The sequence below is a fragment of the Mobula birostris genome, chromosome 1, assembly GCF_030028105.1.
Source record: "Mobula birostris isolate sMobBir1 chromosome 1, sMobBir1.hap1, whole genome shotgun sequence".
Taxonomy (NCBI): domain Eukaryota; kingdom Metazoa; phylum Chordata; class Chondrichthyes; order Myliobatiformes; family Myliobatidae; genus Mobula; species Mobula birostris.
In genome coordinates this window covers 112,766,383-112,792,564 of record NC_092370.1, presented here as the reverse complement: position 1 = coordinate 112,792,564, position 26,182 = coordinate 112,766,383, and the positions used below count along the sequence as shown (strand labels likewise).

General features: G+C 41.2%; 1 protein-coding gene across 5 annotated transcripts in view; it reads right to left on the bottom strand.

The window, feature by feature from the left end:
- LOC140199015 (uncharacterized) overlaps positions 1-25,898 on the bottom strand; it is a 309,841-nt gene extending 283,943 nt beyond the window's left edge. For 4 of the 5 annotated variants that reach the window (XM_072260427.1, XM_072260407.1, XM_072260417.1 and 1 more), the window contains exon 1: positions 25,345-25,502. The gene's annotated coding sequence lies outside the window, so the exon portion shown is untranslated. Of the gene's footprint in view, positions 1-25,344; positions 25,503-25,831 lie in introns of those variants that run through there. The other variant, XM_072260397.1, reaches the window with a different exon arrangement.
- Between the last annotated feature and the right edge of the window lie 284 nt (positions 25,899-26,182).

The following is a 26,182-nucleotide window of genomic DNA, read 5'->3' as shown; positions in this document are numbered from 1 at the left end:
GAAACTCAGCAGATTGAACATCTCAGAATCAGATTTAATATCTTTAGCACATCATGAAATTTGTTGTTTTGCAGCAGCAGTGCAGGACATTGCAAAATATTAATTTAAAACACATATATAATTAAATAATTGGTGGAAGGAGATGGAAAAATACTGCCTGAAGTAGTGCTCATGGGCTCTTTGTCCATTCAAATATCTAACAGCAGAGGGGAAGAAGTTGTTCCTAAAATGTTGAGTGTGTGTCTTCTGGCTCCTGCACCTCCTCCTTGATAGCAGCAATGAGAGAAGGACATGTGCTGGGTCCTTAATGATGGATGCCATCTTTTTGAGGCACAGCCTTTTGACAGTGTCCTCGATGCTAGGGAGGCTAGTGCCCGTGGAGCTGGCTAAGTCTACAAGTTTCTGCAGCTTTTTCCCCCAATCCTATTCAGTGGTCCCCTCCATGCCAGAAGGTGGTGCAACCACTTAGAATGCTCTCCACTGTAAATCTGTAGAAATTTGCAAGCATCTTCAGTGATACGCAAATTCTCCTCAAACTCCTGATGAAATATAGCTGCTGCCAAGCCCTCTCTGTAATTGCATCAATATGTTGAACTTAGGATAGATCCTAAGAGATGATAACACCCAGAAACTTGAAAATGTTCACCCTTTCCACCTTCTGATCCCTCAATGAGGACTGGTGTATTCCCCTGACTTCCTTTTCCTGAAGTCCACAATCAATTCATTGGTCTTATTGATGTTTGGTGCAAGGTTGTAGCTGCTACACCACTCAACCAGCTGATCTATCTCACTCCTGTATGCCTCCTCATCACCACCTGAAATCCTGCCAAAAATAGGTGTGTCACCTGCAAATTTATAGACTGTGTTTGAGCTGTGCCTAGCCACACAGTCATGGGTGTGGAGAGAGTAGAGCAGTGGGCTAAGCATGCATCCTTGAAATGCACCAGTATTGGCTGTCAGCAAGAAGGGAATGTTATTTTCGATCTGCACAGATTGTAGTTTCCAGCTGAGGAAGTCAAGGATCCAGTTGCAGAGGGAGGTACCGAGACCCATGTTTTGGAGCTTGTTGATTAGAAGTGAAGATATAATTGTGTTAAATGCCAAACTGTTGTCAATAAACAGCACAGCAACATAGGTATTATTATTGTCCAGGTGATTCAAGGCCTAGTAGAGAGCCTGTGAGATTGCATCTATTGTAAACCTATTGTAATGACAGGCAAATTGCAGCAGGTCCAGGTCCTTGCTTAGGCAGGAGTTGATTCTAGCTATGACCAACCTCTTAAAGCACCTCATCAATGTAGATGAGAGTATCACTGGGTGATATTCATTGAGGCAACTCACCCTGATCTTCTTGGGCACTGGCATGATTGTTGGCCTTCTGAAGCAGGTGGTAACCTTCAATTGAACAGTAAGAGATTGAAGATATCCTCCTGCCAGTTGGTTGGCACAGGTTTTCAGAGGTACACCCAGCTCCACCATCAGGACCTGATGCCTTGCAAGGATGCACTAATGTCAGCATACAAGACAGAGATCATAGGGTCACCAGATGTTGCAGGGATTGCTTTGTTCAAAGCATGCACAAAAAGGCACTGAGCTCATTTCAGAGTGAAGCACCTTAGGCATTCATGTTATGTTTCGCTTTGTAGGGATTAATGGCCTCAAACTCTACCAGAGCTGACGTACATTCAATACAGTCTCTAAACTCAATCTGAATTTGTGGGCCGGAAAAGAAATTGTTAATGTTTCAGGTCAAGATCCTGCATTGGGATGTAGTGAAAAGTCCTGATGCAGCACCTTGACCCACAATGTCAACAATTCTCCCACCCACCCTCAGATGCTGCTCCAGCAGCTCATTTCTTGCGGGATACTCCAACATCTGCAGTCTAATAATGCTCAGTGATTTTTGGCAAGGTATGCGTCTCTAGAGTTAGAAAATGTGATAGCATTGCACCAGTGGTAGCTTTATTACTTCAAATAAGTAATCACTTTTTGTATATATTCCATATTAACATCAGTACAGCAGAAAATGTTACCCCACCCCCCAAAAGGTAAGAAACCTCATTTGGAGAGATTTCTGGAGTTTTATCAATGTCATGATTATTTCCCATATTATTTTATCAAATCAAAACAATCTTAAGCTTTTGTCATAGCATACAGAATTACAGTACAATAATTCAAATGTGGGGTTCCACACGGCCATAGCCTAGACCCCATTTGGAAGTGAAATGAATAGATTTAATCAAAGACTGTTTTCCATACTTTCATAAATTATTAATAATCATAATAATTTTCAAAGTCTTCCACATCTTCATCTGAACCTTCCACACACTCTGAGGTGGATGCCTGGTTCTCACAGTCTGCCAGTCTACACATGTCAGTACACCTGAAGCCATTTGCAACACACATACATCTTGGGAGTGAACATTTTTTTGGACAGTTACAGGCCAGTAGATCCAGGACGGCATCAGGTGCTGGCTGGCCTTCCATCCAGTGCACCACCAACTGTTCAGCTTCCTCTTCTCTCCACATCTTCCATCCTCTGGCAACAGGGCTTGGCACTTGTGGGTCCTTCTCCAAACACCAGCCTGGTAGTTGGCTTGTTGTGCATGTTCTGTTAAGCAGTCCTTGCATGGTGGGAGTTGATGACTTTCAATTTCACCTTTTTTTAGCACAGAAAAGGTGATACCTGAGCTCACTGACCTTGGTGGTCGATGCTTTTGGGACATACAGGAGACGTTTAAATGCCTCCAGTTTGTCCATGAGTTCTGGGGAGAGGTCCCATGCCTGACCCAACTCTATGAATGTGTCCTGAGTTTTCCTGTCGCTGGTCACAGGTTTTAGGGCACTTGTCCTCCCTTTGCCTGCAAAAGCGCTTACAGTGTCACATCTTGTATATGCGTGCAACCCAATGAGAGCCCTACAAACCTCTATGACAACAGTGGCAGCAAGCTTTCTGGTGTCTACACGCCTTGTACGGGTTCTAGTGCCACACTTCTGGAACAATGGAGCCTCAATCTTGTCACAAAATGCTAAAGATGTGATAAAGGCATCTGTGTCTTCTGAGCAGATCACTACAGATCGGTACCCCTCTCTTGTGGCATGGGCAGCATGGAGAAGTAGGCAGCCATCTGCTTCTTGTTGACACTGAAGAGCTGACACCTCCTCACTGTCTTGAGATGTGATTCTGTAACATCTGTCATTCACAGTCGCATACAGAATCTTCTCCTGTAGCTTTGCTCTATACTCCGCCTTCCTCCATTCATGGAGTATGAAGCTAATGAGTCTATTTTTGTTACTGACTTTGGTCAGGAAGCTCCTCCACTGCCTCACCAGCTGTGTGCCTGTGATACCCTGCAAATCTTGACCAGTCTCTTCACCCCGCAGAGATCTTTCACTATTCTTGATAGAGTTCAACACAGAAAGCTACCACTGCTGCAATGCTATCACATATTTTCTAGCACTTGGGGAGTATACCTTGCCAAAAATCACTATAAGAATTATTCCCCCCAGATGGTACCAGTGGCCCAAATTTGAGGTCCTGGCTCACGGACTATAACTCTGTGCCTGGTTTCCTGCTTCAAAGGCATAGGCCAAACTGTAGTGGTGATCAGGCTAAATTAGAAGCACTTCCAATAAAGACACAGTGGCCATTTCATACTCTGGTACAAGCCATCAGCTTGAATACTGACATTTGTCCTTTTAGCTAAATATAGGATATCAGTCATTGGTTAGAAACACTAACGTCTCACCATCCTGGCTCTGACTGGCCTTCAATCATAGTGAGCTGGTTTATAGTACATGCAGTGTAGAATGACTTAAAATTGCACAATATTTCAATTACCATGGAATATAACAGTTTAATTATTCAAATCAAACACACATCAGACATACATACATCAATTAAACTGTAGGCTCTTTTCCCATCTCTGGGCCTGTTAATAGGACATTTAACGGAGTGAAATACAGAACCACCAAGTATTTGGAATGTGACATTCTACACCAGCTGCTGCAATCATCACTGTAGCTTAGTGTCATTCTTTTTAAAAACATATACACATAAATACTTCCAAGTATAGAAAGATGAAAACTTAAAGGCAGGAAAAAATAGAGAATGCTAGAAATACTCAGCAGGTTGTTCAACATCTTCCAGGTTATACTTTTAAAACCAACCAAACTAGGAAAAGATTTAAAGTAATTAGCAATCAAATGTTTTCATCCCTAATATTTCCTCATTTAGTAGGAAAAAATATTCTGGATATAGCAATGACTGACTCACTCAGAAAATGAAAATAGGATTATGCAAAGTCAACATAGACTATTGAATGGGAAAATCACTTAACAAAATTATTACCGTTCTTTAAGGTTGTAACAGATTAAAAAATGAGAGTTGATTTAATAAAGTTACATTCAACTTTCAGAATGCCTTTAACACATGAGGACTTATCAAACCAAGCTAGATTTTACAGCATTGAGAATAACAGGAAATTACAAGCCAGTTAGCCTGACTTCAGTGGATGGGAAGATGTTGGAGTCCATTATTAAGGATGAAGTTTCAGGGTACCTAAAAGCACATGATACAATAGGCTAAAGTCAGCATGGTTTCCTTAAGGGGAAATCTTGCCCGACAAATCTGTTGGAATTCATTGAGGAAATAACAGGTAAGACAGGTAAAGCAGTCAGTGAATATTGTACACTTGGATTTTCAGAAGGCCTTTGACAAGGCTGCACATGAGGATGATAAACAAGAACCCATGGTGTTACAGGAAAGATACTATGCACAAAAGGGCGGAATAAAGGACACCTTTCCAAGTGACAACTGGTATTCTGCAGGGATTGGTGTTAAGACCACTTGGTTTCATGTTATTCATCATTGATATGGTTGACAGAATTGAAGGGTTATGGTCAATTTTGTGGACAACAAAGATAAATGGAGGAAGCAGGGAGTTTTCAGTTAAGAGAATGGACGAAGAGGCAGATAGAATATAGTATAGGGAAGTATATGGTCATGCACTTTGGTAGATGGAATAAAAGCAAAGACTATTTTCTAAATGGGAAGAAAATTCAGAAATCAAAAGGTGCAAAGAGACTTGGGAGCCCCCATGAAGGGCTCCCTAAAATGTAACCTGCAGGTTAAGTCAATGCTAGCATTCATTTTCCAAGACCTACAAGATAAAAGCAAGGATATGATGCTGAGGCTTTTTAAGGCATTGATCAGACAGCACTTAAGAGTATTGGGCCCCTTATCAAAGAATAGATGTGCTTTGAAAGACATTGGAGAGAGTCCTGAGGATGTTCACAAAAATTATGCCAGGAATGAAAGGGATAACATGAGGAGCATTTGATGGCTCTGGGCCTGTCCTTGCTGGAATTTAGAAGAATGAGGGAGGATCTCATTGAAACTTCACAAATATTGAAAGACCTAGATAGAATGAATGTGGAGAGGATGTTTCCTATAATGGGCGAGTCTAGAACCAGACAGCACAGCCTCAGAATAGAGGGATGTCTCTTTAGAACAGAGACGAGGAAAAATTTCTTTTGGGGGGGGAGGGGGGGTGAATCTGTGAAATTCATTGCCATAGACTGCTGTGGAGACCAAGCAGAGATTGATGGGTTCTTGATTAGTAAAGGCATCAAAGGTTATAGAGAGAAGGCAGGAGAATGTATTGAGAGAGATAATAAGTCAACAATGAATGAATGGCAGAATAGACTTGATGGGCCGAATGGTCTAATTCTGATGCAATGTCTTGTAGTCTTATAATACAAGGGATTGACGACTGATTACGGAAGAAATAAGAGAGTCATTTTCCAAGTGGAGAGTCAGCCAGATAGCATCTGCTGTAGAGTTATTCTTGCACATTTCAGCAGGTACAGGTCCCTGATCAGGTAGGAGTTAATTATAGCCAAGACCAATGTCTGAAAGCACTTCATCACAATAGATCTGAGTACTACTGAGCTACAGTCATTGATGCAACTCATCCTGCTCTTCTTTAGCATTGGTATGATTGATGGTCTTTTGGAGCAGGTGGGAACCTCCGACTTCAGGTTCAAGAGGTTGAAGATGTCCTCGAACATTCCAGCCAGTTGGTTGACACAATTTTTCAGTATCCTGTCAGGTACACAATTTGATCCCAATATCTTGCAAGGGTTCACCCTTTGAAGGATGCTGTAATGTCAGCCTACAAGACAGATCATACAGTCATCAGATGCTCTGCAGATTCACCCAGGTGTAGTTTTATTCTCCCTTTCAAAGTGAGCATAAAAGGCATTGAGCTCAGAAAGTAAAGCATCACAGACATTTATGCTATTTGGTGTTTCCTTATAGGAAGTAAGGGCATGCAACCCTGCCACAGCTGTTTTTCATCTGATTGTGACTCCACCTTCACTAGGAATGTTTTTTCACTCTCACAATGCCTTCTGTAGATCGTACCTGACTTCGTGTAGGGTTCTATATCACCAGTATTAAATGCCATACGGCCCTCAGCAGGCTATGAATCTCCTGGCTCATCCACAGCTTCTGGTTTGTGCATGTTCTTGAAGGCACACATTTATCCTTGCAGGTCTTGATAAAGTCTGTGACTACTGTGACTTATTCATTCAGAACAGAGGTTGAATGCCCGAATATAGTCCAGCACACCAATTCTATGCAGTCTTGCAAGTGCTCTGCTGCTTCCATCGACCATACCTTTATGGTCCCCACCACAGCTGTTGCAGTTGTCAGTCTCTACCTATATACTAGGAATAGAAGTACAGCCAGGTGATCAGACTTGCCAAAGTGCAGGTGTGGAATGGCACAGTAAGGATTCTTGATGGTGGTGTAACAGTGATCATGCACTGGCTCCTCTGGTACCATGGGCATCATGTTGGTGGTAGTTGCTTTGAGACTTCTTTACACTGGCATAGTTTAAGCCCCCACAATGATCAGGAAAGCATTAGGGTGTGCTGTCGTGTGACAGCCGATCACAGTGCTCAGCTCCTCTATTGTCAGCTTCATGTTTGCAGGGGTGGCAAGTACACTGCAGTGAGGATGATAGCAGAGAACTTCCTTGGCAGGTAAAATGGACCACACTTGATTGCAAGGTATTCAAGGTTGGGGGAGCAGGATTAAGACAATTGAAACATCTGTGCACTACATTGAATCAACCATGAAGCAAACGCTGCTGCCTCTGCCTTCACTCGATATTGATGTCCAGTACACGTGGTGGAAGTTAAAGCCTTCAGTCTGGAGTGCTGTGTCCAGAGGGCTAGGGGCAAGCCTCATCTCTATGAAGCAGAATACACAGTAGTCTCCAGTGCCCTCTGGTATTGCAATCTTACTTGGAGGTCTTCAAATTTATTTTCCAAAGATTGTGCATTAACCAGGACAATAGTACAGAGGAGGAGCCTTAGGGCCCTGCATTTCAGTTGTATCTGCAGCCCTGCTTAGCAACCATGTTTCCTGAGACAATGGAGACATTCCTAAGCTTCTTGCTACTCACTCAGCCCCCAGGTGGCCTGCAGTCAAGTCTGTTGATTTTGAAGATAGCGCTTTTTTTTAAAAAAAATGACTTGAAACAACTTTCAAGCAACACACACAAAATGCTGGTGGAATGCAGCAGACCAGACAGCATCTATAGGAAGAGGTGCAGTCGACATTTTGGGCCAAGACCCTTCGTCAGGACTGATGGGGGGGGGGGGGTAGTTTGTCCATCCAGTGGGAGATTGGGAGATGAATATATGAATATAGGTGAATATCCAGTGAGAGCTGCTACAGATGGAGGAGGGGCACATTCCAACAGGTATGTGGATAAGGAAGGTGTAGAGAGACACAGACCTAATGCAGGCAAATAGAATTAGCTTCGACAGACACCAGTCAGCACAAGAACGAAAAAGTGAAGAGCAGCAGTAGACCAGATAAGATGAGCTGAATGGGTCTTTTCTGTGTTGTGTTTCAATAATTCCATAAATATTTTTAATGGTGTGTTAATTCCACTGGACAACCAAGATTTTGTTTCCTGAATACTCTTGGGTGTATCTTATGGATTTTAGGCTGCCAATCATGAAAATCACCATGAAATTTCCCCATCATGCACCTTTGTATTGGAATTGCCTAGATTAGTTACTTCAATTCATTACTGAAGTCAATTGAAATGTTGGCCACAATGCATGTTGAAAAGTTTTCCATCTTATCCAGGAATGCCTGGGCATGTTATGGGTTGCCAGCATGACCCACAACAATAACATCTTTTTACTGATTCTTCAGTGTTAATCCTGAAAGCTGTGCTGCTACACAATGGCAATGTCCACCCTTCAGTACCAATCAGCCATGCAGTACACATGAAACAAAACTACCAAAATTTGGAAGTCTTGTTGAAACACATGCAGTGTAGCAACTACAAATGAGCATCTGTGGTGATCTGAAAGTGAATGCAGCTCTGATACCCCAAATCCTGTTGTTTTGTTTACGAATGGGACAGCCATGCTAAAGAAACTCATTACAATAATAAGGATTGGCCATCCCATAAGCAATTGGTTCCACAGCAGTGAAATGTGGCACACAAGCCACTTGTAGACCCAATGAAGATATCTTTGCCTCCTCTTCATATAAAACTGGGACTTAGGAAACATTTCTTTCAAAGCAATAAACAAGGAAGGTAAAGAATTTCAATACTTGAGACAGAGGTTTCCCAGAGTAACCAAGATTAAGGCAGGCATTTTTGTTGGTCCACAAATCAAACAGCTCATTAATGACAGGCAATTCAAAGAACTTCTAGTGGAACCTGCAAAAGTCACATGGAATACATTCAACGATGATGCTGAAGATTTCCTTTTGACAACAACAGAGCACAAAACTACATGCAGATAGCTAACAACATGCTTCAGGCATACAAAACCATGAAGTGCAACATGTCACTAAAGATTCATTTTCTGCATTCCAATTTGACATCTTTCCTGCGAATCATGATGCCGTCAGTGACGAGCACAGTGAAAGGCTTCACCAGGACATTACAGTCATGGGGAAATCAGAATTAGGTTTATCATCATCTTGAAATTTGTTAACTTAGCAGCAGCAGTTCAATGCAATACATAATATAGAACAAAAAATATAATAATCAATTACAGTATATATTGAATAGATTAAAAATCTTGCAAAAAACAGAAATATATGGGAAGAAGATGTTCCTGAATTGCTGAGTGTGTGCCTTCAGGCTTCTGTACCTCCTACCCGATGGCAACAGTGAGAAAAGAGCATGCCCTGGGTGCTAGAGATTCTTAATAATGGGCGCTGCCTTTCTGATACTGCTCCTGGGTACTTTGTGGGCTAGTACCCAAGATGGAGCCGACCTGCTGCAGCTTCTTTCAGTCCTGTGCAGTAGCCCCCCACCCCCCCTACCAGACGGTGATGTAGCCTGTCAGAATACTCTCTCCAAGGTACATCTATAGAAGTTTGAGTGTATTTGTTGACATACTGAATCTCTTCAAACTCCTAATGAAGTATAGCCACTGTCTTGCCTTCTTTATAACTGCATTGATACGTTGGGACCACATTAGATCCTCAGAGATCTTGACACCCAGGAACTTGAAACTGCTCGCTCTTTCCACTTCTGATCCCTCTATGAGGATTGGTATGTGTTCCTTTGTCTTACCCTTCCTGAAGTCCACAATCAGCTCTTTCGTCTTACTAATGTTGAGTGCCAGGTTGGTGCTGCGACACCACTCCACTAATTGGCATATCTCACTCCTGTACGCCCTCTCATCACCACCTCAGGTTCTACCAACAATGGTTGTATCATCAGCAACTTTATAAATGGTATTTCAGCTACGCCTAACCACACAGTCATGTGTATATAGAAAGTAGAGCAGTGGGCTAAGCACACACCCCTGAGGTGTGCCAGTGTTGATCATCAGCGAGGAGGAGATGTTATCACCAATCCATACAGATTGTGGTCTTCTGGTTAGTAAGTTGAGGATCCAATTGCAGAGGGAGGTACAGAGGCCCAGGTTCTGCAAATTCTCGGTCAGGATTGTGGGAATGATGGTATTAAATGCTGAGCTAATGTCGATGAACAGCATCCTGATTACAGGTCTGTGTGTTGTCCAGGTGGTCTAAAGCCATGTGAAAAGCTATTCAGTTTGCATCTACCATTGACCTACTGTGGCGATTGGCAAATTACAATGGGTCCAGGTGCTTGCTGAGGCAGGAGTTCAATCTAGTCATAACCAACCTCTCAAAACATTTCATCACTGTAGATGTGAGTGCTACTAGGTGATAGTCATTAATGCAGCTCACATTCTTCTTCTTCTTAGCCACTGGTATAACTGTTGCCTTTTTGAAGCAAGTGGGAACTTCCGCCCATAGCATTGAGAGGTTGAAAACGTCCTTGAATACTCCCGCCAGTTCACTGGCACAGGTTTTCAGAGCCTTACCAGGTACTCCATCAGGACCTTCCACCTTGAGGGCTCACTCTCTTTAAAGACAGCCTAACATCAGCCTCTGAGACAGAGATCACAGGGTCATCAGGTGCAGCAGGGTTCTTCACAGCTGTAGTTATATTCTCCCTTTCAAAGCAGGCATAGAAAGTGTTGAGTTCATCTGGTAGTTAAGTATCAGGGCAATTTATGCTTTGGTTTCACTTTGTAGGAACTAGTGTCTTGCAAACCCTGTCAAGAGTTGTCGTACATCCAATGTCACGTCCAACCTCATTTGAATTTGTCTCTTTGCCCTTGAAGCAGCCCTCTGCAAATCATACCCGGTTTTCTGGTACAGGCCTGGGTCACCAGGTTCGAATGCCACAGATCTAGCCTTCAGCAGATGACGTACCTCCTGGTTCATCCACGGCTTTTGGTTTGGGAATGTACAGTAAGTCTTTGTAGGCACACACTCATCCACACAGATTTTAATGAAGTTGGTAACAACTGCAACATACTCATCCAGGTTCAAAGATGAATCCCTGAATACAGTCCAGTCCACTGATTCAAAGGCATCCTGTGTCCATACCTTCTTGGTCCCCACTACAGGTGCTGCAGTCTTCAGTCTCTGCCCATACTTGGGCAGTAGAAGTTCAGCCAGGTGATCAGACTTCCCAAAGTGAGGGCATAGATAGCACGTAGGCATTCAGCACCATTATGCAATATATTCAATAAAAGTTAATTTCTTGTTTTTCCAAATTCCTACGTCATACAAGTAGTCTGAAATTATATTTGTGTTCAGCTTCAAGTGCTCTATCATAACCACAGAAACATTCTGAGGAAGCAAAACCTTTGAAAATATTTGCTGTCCAATGCTACTGCTAACAGTTGCTCTCTAGATTTCTGTGTGCAGTCTCATTTTTGTATTTGAGTTTTTTAGATAAAGTATTGTCTCTTATTTTTCCTCTGTTGATCCAATTTTTCTTCTACTCATTGATGCCAATTATTTTTATTAATTGGATGGAAACTCAAAACTCCAGAGCAGAGCCTAAGTGCTGACCTCAGAACACCTGCACTTTGCTCGTAAACACTTCAAGATAGCGCAGACTTCCTCAGATTTCACCTTTTTAAAAAAAAGTGGGCTGCCTTCTAAATGAATGGTATGAAATGGCTGTGAGAATAGTAGTACATCAATTTATAAATTAATTTAATTTTACTAGTTTAAATGTATTTTAATATCTTCAAATGTTTTGAGAATTTTTCAATATTTAATGTTATAAATATTTAATCAACAAAGCTTTGACAGCCGATGAGCCTCAGGGTAAACCGCATCAACTGTCAAAGCCATTATGACAGCACATCTGGCTTGTACACAGAGAAGCCCTGCACTATGCCGGCTTCCCAGACAAAGACTGCATTAAGGACCACACTGGTTAAAACAGTGTGGTCCAAATGTGGGCGAAGGTGAGTACTTCAGTTGAAGGAACGTCAAATTATTTCACTTGTTGCACTAGATTTTACATGTGTTTAAATACTTTGAAGCTTGCTGGTTCAATCAAATGCAAAAATTCAAATAGCATTTTGCAACTATGGTGTTTTTACAATTTTAAAAATCACTATAATATAAATACTGAAATAAAGGACAATATTTTGTCCCATAGGCTTTAGTCCTCAAAATTGAGCAGCTTTATAAATCCTATCGAAGTTTTCTTTCACTTACAATTGAATTCCAGGACAAATACACAAACTACATAATCTTAATACAACATGGTATCATGAGACCTGGTATTTGCATTATCGAACTCTGTAGCAAACAGATGCAACTCCCAGCATAACAGTTTTCAATTTAGGGCTTGTAGTGAAGGATGAGTCATCAAAAGCACAGAGGAATTCAGTAAGCAACATTTCTCTTGATTACAAAAAATTTATAAGAGTTCATGCAAGTAATGTAACAGACATCCAAGTTATACTACAAGATTAGGAGCAGATGTTCACTATTCATTAGTTGGAAATGATGCTCAGGGCATGATGCCATTTTATACCTTGTAGACTAAACATATAGCCAAGATAAATATTACCAAAATATAAGTTTGCAAAGAGTAATTTCTGATAAGATATAAGCAGGGATCAGCAAGAAAACACAAAGGTGCCAGATGGTTTTAAAAACCCAATCTGGTTCATTAAATCTTTTCCAGAGAACACTCCATCTCTATGTGGTCTAACCTTCACATATACTAGTCCTATACGACATAGTGACTCACACATTTCAGCAAACTGTAGAGGAAAAATAAATTCAATGGTGCAAAGGGGGAAAGAGAATATCAGAGTTTTCTGGCACAAGTGGTCACAGAATCACACAGCACAGAAAGAGGTTATTTGGCCCAACTCATCCATGCTGACTAGTGGGTACCTTTCCATACCACTCCCAATTCAACATTACTTGGTTCATAGTTCTTTATGCCAAAGCAGTTCCAGTGCTCAGCTAGGCACCAATGCTGACAGCAATTCAGCTTCAACTCTCGCAGGTAGTGAATTCCAGGCCTTTAGCTCTCTATAGATGAAAGAGAGCTGGTGGTGCAACAGCTTCAGCACTGGACTTCAAGGCAGATGGTCCCGAGTTCAAACCCAGCCAGGTCCCAGCCTGGGTAGCAGCAATATCTGCGTGGAAGAAATGCCTGGCAATCTACTTCTGTCTCTTGCTATGAAAACCCTATGGTCCATGAGGTCTTGAAGAGTCGGACTCAACTAAACAACTGAACAACAAGGTGAAAGTGTTCCCCTTTATATCCTCTCTAAATCTCTTCCCCAGTACACCAAGTTTATGTCTTCTAGTTTTGCCTACTTCTGATATGGGGGGGCAGGGGGGAATGTTTCCTACAGTCTATCCATACCCCTCAATTTTATATACCTCAATCATCTCTCCTCTTAATTTCCCCTACTCCAAGGAGAACAGTCCAAGCTTCTCCAGTCTCTCCTGATAAATGAGCTGCTCCATTCCAGGCAATATCCTGGTCAATCCTCTTAGCAACCTCTCCAACACTATCAAATCCATTCTCTACCTTAGTGACAACTGCAGACAGTACTCCAGTTGACATCTGGCAAGGTTTTAGTAAATTGGAGCACAATCTTCCTACTTCTGTTTCAATGTCCCAACTAATGAATCCCGTGTTTTCATAACCACATTATCTACCTGTATTCCCACCTTCAAGGATCTGTGGACTTTTATTCCAAGATCCTCGTTTGTCTTTAACGCCTTAGGACCTGCATTCATGGTGTACGCCCTACCCTCTTTAAATACTCCCAAAATGCATAACTCACATACGACTGGATTAAACTTCATCTACCATTTCCAAGCCCACTTCACCAACATATCATTTTGTCAGAACTAGCCAGAACTACCATTCACACAATCAACATCTCTGCCAATCTTTGTGTCATCCACAAACCTTGCCTCCCATATCCACAACCAAGTCATTCATGTATATTATCAACAAGGGTCCCAGCTGAAATCTGTGTGACATCACTAGTCATATAATCAGAAATATAATCACAGAAACTATCTTCTGCTTCCTCTTGCCAAGCCAATTTTGGATCCAGTCTGCCAACTTGCCCCAGATCCCTTGACTCAGCTTCCCACAGAGCTTATGAAAGGCAAGTCCATACAAATCATTTAGTGCGCTACCCTCGTCAATACACTATTCAATCAAACTGGTCAAACAGGATCTTCCTTTGACAAAATCACATTGACCGTGCCTCATTAGTCTCTGCTGTTCCAAATGATCCTTTCCCTCATTTTTTTTTCTCTCAGTATCTACCCCCTCACTGATGTTAAGCTCACAGGTCTACATTTACCAGGCTCTTCCTTGAAAATGGGAACGAAACTGGTTTTCCCAAATCATCTGGTATTTCAGGTATGCAGCAAAGATCTGCAAATCTCAGCCAACAATCTACCCTTACCTTATATTATCAGCCCTCAATAAATCTGGTCCTGGAAATTCATCCACTTTAAGTTTTCCTCTTTATTTTATGGAGGTCTAACCTTTACTTTCACCTACCCCAAACTGAATTCTCCAACTACAAAGTATGTTTTCTTTATGAACATCAATGGAAGTATTCATTTAGGACCTTGCCTATATTTTTTAGCTCCAGATTGCCCATTCTCCTTGATTAGCCCTACTTTACCTACTTACTTTTCTTTTTATTTTCAATATACTTATTAAACATCTTCAGGCATGCCCTTCCTGTCAGTGATTCCTGATAACCCCTCTGAACCTTCTTAATTTTCTTTCTAAGTGCCTCACAAGAATTTTTTTTAAAACACTTTTGACAGGCATTCACTATCATTAGATCATTTGAAGTCACATGCTTCCTCCTTACTTTTTATCTAGTCTTTAATATTGCTTGACATCCAGGGTTCCTTATACTTGTTACCCCTATCTTTTACCCTAACAGGAACTCAAGCTATTTCCCATTTAAACCCATTTAAATGCTTCCTACCAGGCAGTGTACTTTTGCCTGAAAGTATATACTCCCAACCTACCCTTCACTGTTCCTTCCCTATGTTAATAAAGTGGCCCTCCCTCAATTTAACACTTTCATTATTAATCCACTCCTGTCCATAACTACAATAAAATACATAAAATGATCCCCCATCTCCCAAACGATACATCACTGATATTCCCTCTTCTCAACAAACTAGATTCCCCTAAATAAGGTCCAGTAATGCTTTCTGCCCCACATTGGTCTATCTACTTACTGTACTTTGCCTGGTGAGGTGGAGATATGTCTCTACCAAAGGAGGGGTAAGGCACTCCTTTTCTCCACTAGCCTTCAAGTCACTTTTGGGCAAGGTGTAGTGCCTGTTTAGCACCCCCACACCGATCAGGGTCACATGAAGCTAAGGTGATGGAGCAGTTGGTGCATATCACAAGTCCTGGTTATGTGACTACTGATGCCAAGCCGACAATCTCTGAAGAGTATTGATAATGGCTGGGGTCACCTGTCTTGTAAAGACACTGCCCAGAAGGCGGCAATAGCAAACTACTTCTGTAGAAACATTTGCCAAGAACAATCATGGCCATAAAGACCATGATCACCACATGATCCAACATAATGGTGACGACACTACATTAAAATGCTCCCCCGGCACACTTCAGAAATCCACTTCCCCGAGGCTTTAATACTGAGGCAATCCCAGCTAATGTTTAGAAAATTGAAATTCCCGTAAAGAATAACCCTAATTCTATTACATCTCTCAAATCTACCCTTCATCTCCTGTTGGCTACTGAGATCTGTAATTCATACCCAGCAAAGTGATGACACCCATTTAGGTTCAAATTCTACCTACAGTATCATTTGAGGGCCTTCTAGGATCTCCTCCCTCAATCCCTTAAGAATCAAAAAAACGTGTCTGTTTAATGTCCAGTCTGGGGCTGGCATCAATTCTGCCTCTTTAGCAAATTAATCTACAGCCCAGTTCAAACATCAAGAATTCTCCTAGTGCCAACTGTTGTCCAACATTCCTTCTTCAAATACCACAGACCGACATTTCACTGGATGGTTATTGATGGTGCAACCTCCTGTGCACTCATTGCTTACTAATTCCATATACTTCAAAATAATTAGTTTGATAACACTTTTATAAATTGCAAAAAAGACTACATAAACTTAATATACATTATATCTGTTAATAAAACAGATTATTTCTGTAGTGTTTGAAAGCACATTAAAATTTGCTTGGCATTTGCAGTCAAATTCTTTCTGGTTTCATAATGAACAACAGTTGTTCAAGAAAGTATTTTTACACTTTGGCAGGGTTGGTCAGATAAAATGGTCCAGAGAATGATTATTATAATGACTGCCAATAAATAATGTACACTCCTATAGAGAATTAAAAAGGTAGAGTAAAATTAAAATTTGAGGTAATCGAAAATACAGGAAAATTCTTCAAGTACTCAACATATGAAAGTGCCAGGTTAACATTTCAAGCAGAGACCTTTCAGGAACCTAACAAAGAATCCCACCCAAAACACTAACTGGTCCTTTTCCAGAAAATGACAAATATCTTCTATAAAGTTCTAGCTACCACCACCCTTGCACACAATGGTTATGTATGAGGTCATGAGGAAATTCCACATTTACCAATCAGAAAATTCATGCAATAGTTTCTGTACATATATTTAACAAATTATACATATGAACTGAATAGGCTGTTTTACATTACCATCATTCAACCATGTTAATTTAAAAACAGCCCTGGCTAAATTCTATCAGCACGTTGCCTTTGCTACTAGAGGCAAGAACACACCGATACCAAAGGTCAAGGCACAGCTGAGAGATTAGGATGCTTCCTTCAGATCAAAGGATAAGACAGCTCTTGAGTCAGCAAGAGCTGCATTTCTGCACCATCAGAAAGGCAGAACAGAATTATTCACAGAGAATATACAGCCATTTCTGTGACACTAGATTCATGAAGCACATGAGACAGGGCATTCAGACCAAAATGGACTACAAGTCCATCCTGTACATCAGTGACACTTCTCTTCCTCAGGCTGAATGCCTTTTGTGCCCAGTTTGATGCACAGAATGATGTGCCAGCGAGGAAGGCCTTTCTCGCCCCCTCCCCCTCAAGGAACAGGCACACTGTCCGGTCACCACTGACCCTCAGCAGCTTCAACCCACATTTCACTGTGGGGCATGATAATGTTCCCGGTCAGATACGGAGGAACTGTGCAGCCCAGTTAACAAAGGTTCTAACAGACATATTCAACAACTCTCTGGAACAGTTGAGGAGGAGAAGATGGTATCTGTCAAGTAGGGTGCTGTGCACAATCCTGATTCGATGGAGACAGACATGAGAGTGCGGAGGAACATCTGGTGAAACTTCTGAAATGCTTGTTTCACTGCCGCTACTGTGTGGTCCTGAATCTCGGGAGGGGAAGACCCCGAGTCCTCAGCTTTGCTTGTTGCTCGGCGGCTGGGGCGGAGTCAAAGCGCTCGGCAGAGATGGTGCTCGGTGTCGGAGGCTCAAAGTTTTCGGACGGACTCAAGGTCGGCTGTGGTCTGGTGCTTCCAGGGTGCTGCATCGGCAAGTTTGCGGCACTGGAGGTTCATGGCAGGGAGAGTTTCTCTCTTCTACCGTCTGCGTGAGATGATGGGTTGTTGGGACTTTGAGACTTTGTGTTTACCATGCCCATGGTCTGCTCTTTATCAAATTACGGTATTGCTTTACACTGTTGTAACTATATGTTATAATTATGTGGTCAGTTTTAGTCTTGGTCTGTCCTATGTTTCTGTGATATCATACTGGAGGAACATTATATCATTTCTTAATGCGTGCATTTCTAAATGACAATAAACGAGGACTGAGTGTCCTCATAATCTAAAAACAGTCCACTCACCCTTCAAGCTTCAAGGTAGCCACCATCATCCCAGTGCCACAGAAGATAACAGTAATCTGCCTCAACGACTACTATCCAGATGGCACTGGCCTCAATGATAATGAAATGCTTTCAGTGGCTGGTTATGGATCCTTTCCAGTTCACTTAATTGCTGAACTTTGTCCATTGATAACACCAGAGCCTCTGCACTCCATTTCATCCTGTCCCGACTAGAAAATGGTGCCTCAAAGGCCAGGATGCTGTTTTCTGACCAGAATGGCACTTAATACTATCATCCCTCAGAAGCTGGTGGGTAAACTGCCCATGTTGGGTCTCAACACCTTTTTTTTCCTGTAACTGGACCCTGAATTTCTTGACAGAAAGGTCACAGTCAGTCCATGTTGACAGAAACATCTCTAGCTTCATCACACTGAGCACTGTGCCCTTCAAGGCTGCATGCTCAGCCCACTGTTGTTCACACTGCTAGATTCAATTAAACCCAAAGCATCAAGTTCACTGATGTCCCCAGTGGTTGGCCTCATCAACAGTGAGACTGATAGAATGGTGCAAGTACGACTTGAGTCTCAAAAGCAAAGAGATGACTGTGCACTTTAGGAAGATCCCGGTTGACCCACTTCTCACTGCACCTATTTGGTTCCTTCATGGAGAGAATTATGACCACCAAGTTTCTAGAAGAACACATAACAGATAATCTCACCTGACCCCTCAACACCACAGCAGTGTCTCCATTTCCTGAGGAGATTGAAGCGAGTGAGGGTCCCCCAACAACCCCCCCCCCCCCGGACATTCTAACCTTTTTATTTAAAAAACAGGATCACCAACTGCATCACCATCTGGTACGGGAATAGCAAAGCATCTAGCACAAGTCCTCAAAGGATTGAGAAGACTGCTGAGAGGATCAGCACGTAGAGATATTTATCAGGAGTAGTACATATGCAGGACCCTTAGCATTGTCAATGATCCCTCCCATTCATATAACAATCGCTGACACCCTACCATCAGGCAGTAAGTACCATAGCATTAGGACAAGAACTGTTAGAATAGGAGCAACACACATTAATTGCTGGAGGAACCCAGCAGGCTGGGCAGCATCTATGGAAAAAAAGTACAGTCGATGTTTCAAGCCGAAACCCTTGGTTTCGTTGAGCTTCTCCAGCATTGTGTGTGCGTTGCTTGGATTTGCAGCATCTACAGATTTTCTCATTTGTTAGATTTGGAAACAGCTTCTTCCCTCAGGCCTTAAGGCTACTGAACACTCTGTCACCACCCAGGTTTTTTCAAGTATTAAGCATGACTAGCATTATACTGTTTACTTTTTAAACTTATGTCATAAATGCATCTTAATATTTGTTAATTTACCAGCAGTGATATTACTGTACGTGTATTGTGTGCAAGTTGTACGTCCCTGTTGTGCACCCTCATCTGGAAGAACATTGTTTGTTTGGCAGTGTACAGTTGAATGACAATAAACCAAACTTGAACATGTTGCTGGTTTGTACAATGCCATACAATATCAGCAAGCTAAACTGAACTGATCTTCCTGACATACAACTAGTCTTACTTTGGCAATAAAGGTTCTTCACTCAATTCCAGAATACACAAGTACAAATCGTGCAATATTTTGCAAATGTGAACCACACTTACTGATCAAAACAGTATATGGGCCACACCTATATAACTTATCCTGTATCTATTTATAAATAGCTTTTATGGATATCACTTGGTTGACAATAAAATCAAATGAATTAGAATAATTTGGTAGAGCAGTGTTAAAATTTATAATGGTACTTATAATTTATAATACTATACAAAAGGGATCTTAGTCATAAACTGATCTATCATCTCCCTGCTGAAAATCAGAGATATTTACATGTTACAATTTACTATGCCGGCTGACATTTATTGTCAGAACTCATGATATATGAGACAAAAGCACTTGCCTACTAGAGAGAAAGCAAAAAGAAAAACAAGGAACCTACTGAAGGAAGCTCAGTGGTTCACTCAAAAGAATTGAGAAATAAAAAAAAATGAACTAATGTCAAAATTCAGACACCACCAAGGTTCAATGCCGAGGACACAACGTAAACCATTAAACCAGATTAGAGTAGCTTCAAGCTGGAATCTCAAATACAGTTTTGAGGAAAGGGAAAACAAAACAAGTTAAAGCAGGAGAAATTAGGATGAACATATGGAAAAGTATTTCTTTATACTTTTACATACAGTGTAGATCATAATTATTAATAAATTTAATCTGGCATAACTAAGAACATGATGTAAAGACAACACAACATACACAGAAGGCTCAGAATAGATGGACAGTAGTTTGAAAGGAGTCATGGGATAAACTAGCAAAGCATCATCACTGACTTGAAAAAGAAAACAAGATATTCTTAAACATAGCATTATCTGAAGGATACATGTAGGTAATTGTTTAGTAAAGCACAATGCCAGAGATGATCAATAACTCCAAAAGCCTTTAAACCAATGATAGATGGCTCAAAGTATTTCAGAGATTTGTAACAAGTGACAAGATGAACAGAAAACAGAATACTGAAAACTTTTATGATTTTATACATTGTCAGAATCTTTGTTTCCTTGATTGAGAAATTGCCAAAGATTAAGTCGTCAAATATACTACCCAATACAAAGAACTGCTTAGCAGGCAAAAATCATTAGATTGGGGGTGGTGGTGAAATGAAATGGAGTTACAGGATTTAATTCTTAGATCTCTGAAGTGCACAGGAAAGTATTGTCTTGTAGGCCATAAGCTTTTTGCTGGATCTGAGATCTTGACATTCACGCATATTTCCTTAGACAACCAAAGCCTTGCTGGTGCTGTAAAGATAACGATGAATTTTGCCAGAAGACATGGAATATAGTCCACATTTCCCAGTGTCCTATTAGGAACCTTTATGGTCCAGGGCAACAGAGACACAAACTCCTCCGCAGAATAAGAGAAACAATGTCAGTAACCCCTCACAAAGCAATATTCCCAGCATTCAACTGATCCTGATGTAAAGGCCACATCATTCATTACCTGACAGCAAATTACTTCAACAAAATTCTGAACAGTAACATCAAAAGATTTCCTGGAAACATGGAAAATAATTCAAGGACATTCTCAAACCCCCCAAGAAAATGTATAATATCTCCACTCCCTTCTATACATCCAAAATGCATTGCAGTATTCGGATAGCATCAAGAACGTCAAGTTCATTCAGTGGCAGAGCAGAGGAGCCAACACAAATAGCAAAAGGACTGCAAAACCTAATAAACTGCCCACCCACCTTCCTAGCACTGCCTGACCCATCTGCAGCAGAGTCTGTGGATCCAACGTTGGCCTCCTAAATCACCTCAAAACTAGTGTCATTCTCAAAAACCAACACGTATGCCACAATTAGCTGCATCAAAATCATTTTCTATTCTGCCCAAAGTCTTAACAATGTTATGTGACTGTTTACACAATTCAAAAATCCTTTCTAGTTGCAAATATTGATATACTCATTCCTTTTTTTGCTTATCTAAGTAATCAATAAAGATTGGAAATTGCCAAGGCCCTCCACAAGGGTGACAATTTTTTTAAAAAGTCTCCTGACTTTGATTGTTATCAATCAAATTCACTTGTGAACTATAGACACGTGAAGGTTCAGATGTGATTCTACACATTTACACTTCAGTGAGCAGTAACCACTTGGGCAGAATCCAACAGGTAACTAATATCAGTGGAACCTTAATGCAAATTACAGTGGTGGGGGGGGGGGGGGAATAAGAGGAGAATTGCACATCTTTGCATCTCTAATATAAATCAAAAAGACAGACAGATATACTTTATTGATCCCGAGGGAAACTGGGTTTCGTTACAGCCGCACCAACCAAGAATAGAGCATAAATATAGCAACACAAAAACCACAAACAATCAAATAACAAAATGCAAACTATGTCAGATGGAAAATAAGTCCAGGACCAGTCTATTGGCTCAGGGTGACCCTCCACGGGAGGAGCTGCAAGTTCGATGGCCACAGGCAGGAACAACCTCCCGTGCCGCCCAGTATTGTATCTCAGTGGAATATGGCCGAAGACCAACAGTAAAAAGTTCAATATCCAGTCTGCAAACACATTCGTCAATCGTAATATGACCCAGATTGCACCATCTGTTGTTAACCAGAACAGTAAGCACCCAACTCCTTTACGCTTACTGCTCTCAGTGCACTTCCGGTCAGCCCGAACAGTCTGGAAGCCGTCCATGGAGAAGTTTTCATCGGGTATGTCCTCGTGCAGCCCCGTTCCAGTGAAACACATAACACTGCACTCCTGAAATGTTCTCTGACACCTGGCTAGCGCCGTGAACTCGTCCATTTTATTACCCAAACTCCTCTTCTCCATAAGTCTCTGTTGTCTCGACCCGGTCCTCCTTCCTTGACTTTGTGATCCCCCTCTGCATCCTCTGTGTGTTTTCCTCCAGATTTCAGCAGGGGCGTCCGCCGCTCTGCTCGCTAAACCGACCAAAAAATGCTGCAGGATAAACCTCTTCACATTACTGTAGATGGTTAAAACAAATAAAATACATTTACAGAATCATAGAGGTCATTGGGCCAAAGAGAGGTCATTCATCGTATTGAGTCTAGACTAACCCTATACAAGAGCAATCCAGCTGGTCCAACTCCCCTGTCCTCTACACATAATCCCACATTCCATTTTCTTTTCAAATACTTACCTAACACCTTTGAACTATGCACTTAATCCACTTCCACAATTGCTTATGTCAGTGCACTCCAATCCCTAAACACTGGCCGCTTTTATAGAAATTCAGTTTACCAGTATTAATCAAATTATAAATAAATACTTAAATTGATCATTCAATGTCAGGAAAATCTTTGCAACATATGGTAATCCAACTTGGGACAAAACACTGGCACCATAAAAGTTTGATCTACTTCTGTTATTTATATTGTTGATACTACTCTTCTGTAATCAAAGATAAAGACATCTTTGAGAAGAATACCTTCCTGACCAATGCAACTAACAAGTGCCAGTTTAACTCAGCTTAGTTACATTACAGATTGAATTACTACTAGTAGCACTACCAGTTAATTCTTTTTTTTTAAAAAAGCTGAATAGTTACATAGACATTATACAAACATTGAAACTAAGAGTAAGCCTTTCAGTCGTTCCAACCCGTTTCATAACACCTAATCATCCAAATTTAACACTTTTTTTTTTGCTTTCTCCACATATCCCCTGAACTTTTTAGCATTAGAACTATCAAAGTTTCAAAGTACCTTTTTTTAAATTAAAGAACGTACAGTAAATAACCCTGAGATTCTTCCTCCCACAGGCAGCCACAAAACAAAAAACACCATGGAACCATTTAAAGAAAACATCAAACACGCTACAAAACAAACTGCACATATGGCAAAAAGCGAGCAAATAACACACAGAACATTAAACATTGAACCACAACGTCCCCGAAATGGTTCAGGAGTCCTAGTGGAAGGTACCATACGCTGTTTGGACAATATAAATGATATACTGGAAAGACAGGGTGTCAGGATTGGAATAGAGAACTGATTTCGCTTGCTCGCTCTCTGGCAATGTTCACTCTCCTCTCTCTATGGCGCTATGAAGACTGCCCTCGGCTGCTGTACTCCATGCCCACCAATATGATGGACTGATACTGAGGCTTGGGCCTATTCCAAGCTGCTCCAGGTTTGGATCCAAGAACTCATTTTGGTTTGGAATGTTGATGCTCAATTCTATCGTTTACATGACTGTGTTTCTTCCTCCCCCCCCCCCCCCACCCACTTCTCTGCTCATCAGGTGTTGGCCTCTATTTTATTTTTAATTGGGTACTTTTGGGTTTCTTGCTTTGTGGTTGTCTGTAAGCAAACAGATCTCAAGGTTATATAATATGTATTTTCTATGATAATAAATGTACTTTGAAATCTTTGAGTGACAGCCACCAGGTCAGTTCAGTTTAGCACTGTGTCAATGACTGTAGACCTCAGTTATACCTAACTCTTTATTGAATGTATTTAATAACTTGGTCTCAACTGCCTTCAGTTTTCCACTTTTGATTGAAGATTTTTTTCATCTCACTCCTAAAAAGGTTTACATCATATCCATACACTGTCTTCCCTATTTCTGGACTTCCCAATCAGACCATTGCCAGGAATGAATCTGGGAAAAGTTCATTACATTCTCTCCATAGCAAGAAATCGTTCTTCAGAAAAAGAGACCAAAATTGCATATAATATTCAATGTATGGCCTTAGCAATGCACTGTTACAACCTCAGGAAGCAATGCCTGCTTCTGGACTCAATTCCATCTGCTCTGACGGCCAACGTTCCACTTACCACCTTAACCACTTGAGGCATGTGCGTGCTTACTTTCATCAACTGGCATACAAAGACATCAAAGTCCTTTTGCACCCCTCCCCAATTCCTGATACATCCAAGTGGATAAACTCACTTATCCACATAGTACTGCATTCAACTTATCCAAATCACAAATGGAAGCTCCTTGTATCCTCCTCACAGCTCACCTTCCTCCAGCTTTTGTGTGATCTGCAACCCTGGAGATATTATTGATTTAAGATGATGGGATTAAAATGTAATGTGTTATGAATGGATATGAACTATACATTTATCCAGTCTTCACAATCTATTAATATTAAGGCTCTTGCTTCTTCTTACACTGTACATTTAATGCACCCTTATGAAAAGAGGCCTGCATTACTGCTCAACCAAATGATACAAACCATTCATCAGACCCAGGTGCTATAGATAACCCCACAGACTAATCACAGCCTGCCAGGTTAGCCTGCCCAGTCAACTCATCTAGGATTCATTCCACTGAAATCAGAAAATTACACAAGTTACCCAAAACTCAAAGGGCAAATTCACACCTTCTAATGCCCCATTTCCCAACAGATGAACACAGATTTTAGTTTAAGAGGCAAATCTGTTCAACTTGCAAACTAAAAAGAAAACAGGAAACAACTGTGGAATTAGACTAACGATATTTTCCACTGGATAAAACTAAAGTATACGAGAGATGATTATATACAAATGGAATTTTAACCTCTGCATTGTCATGATCCCTTAACTCACAGGCCATGATCTTTTAAAAAAATTATTTTACAGTCAATTAGAATTTTTTTCTCCTCGACATTTAATACAACCCATTAAATCTATGCACTCAGTTAGACAATCTGTAAAGGATGACATAATCCTTTGCTTCATGTATTGCCACACCCATTCTAACACAACTGCATTCCCACACCTCCAAAAGACACAACAGAATAAACAATATAACACAATGGAATTAAAACTATTAACAAGTACCTCCAAGTACGAATACTATATATTAAGTATGTTTTTAAAAATTTTCATTACCCCAGACACTATCAACATACATTCATTTGAATACAAATAAAATTAAAAATTAAATAAACTACATTTTGACAGGTTCACTCCATCACAACAGAACACGCCCTCATAATGCAATGCCCCAGGCAATAAATTTTAAACTAGTAACAATTTTTAACTTGTTATTTTACCTTTACGTAATACAAGTTTCTGTATTATTGTGCTAAGTCGCTCCTCAGAAGTTGAGGCCTCTATTCGTGTATTGGGCTACAAAGATCACTCCTTAAACAGAAAAGGGTAAAAACTGTTAAGTCAGTGCTGCAAAGTTAGTCAGCCTCCTAGAAGTGGGCGGGGCTGGCACAACCTAACATGATAAACCGTCGCAGCACGCTCACGCGTTCATCCATCGCCTCCACGTCTGATAGGCATGCAATGCAACCAATCAAAACTAGAAACGGCGCCCGGCGCGAGTTTCCCATCCAATCGTCGTCAAAATGTTGCGCCAATATGTTCCAGACAGGACTTCCGGTAACAAGTTGCGTTGACATGAAAGACGCCGCCCTGAATGTCTGATTAGGGAATTTTTCTTTTCCCCATCCCAACTCCCCCTGCTCTTCTTAAAGTAGCGGAATTTTTCTGTGTATTTTAGTATCGGTATTAGTATAAAAGCTAACTTACGTTTTCCCCGATTGGAAATTTTTCTACGGTAATTTTTATATTTTTCATCCTACTAACTTTAAATTTTTGCTTCCCAACTTCTGATTGATTAATGGCTTTCCAAGCTTGAAGTCAGACTGGCGACCGCTAAAAATCCTTGCCTCAACCTAATATGGTCGCGCAAGACGTGATTGCCACGGTCGCTGACCAATTGCCTGCTGCGTCAGGCTTTCATGCCTCCGTATTGTGATGCGGCATAGCCAATTGCCTCGAGAGGTTTGTGTCTGCTCGGGGGGATAGGCGGGATCAGTGCTGGAGCCCGTCGAACTGGTGCGCGAACCTCCGCCAGTACTGTACACGCAGCCTGCATTA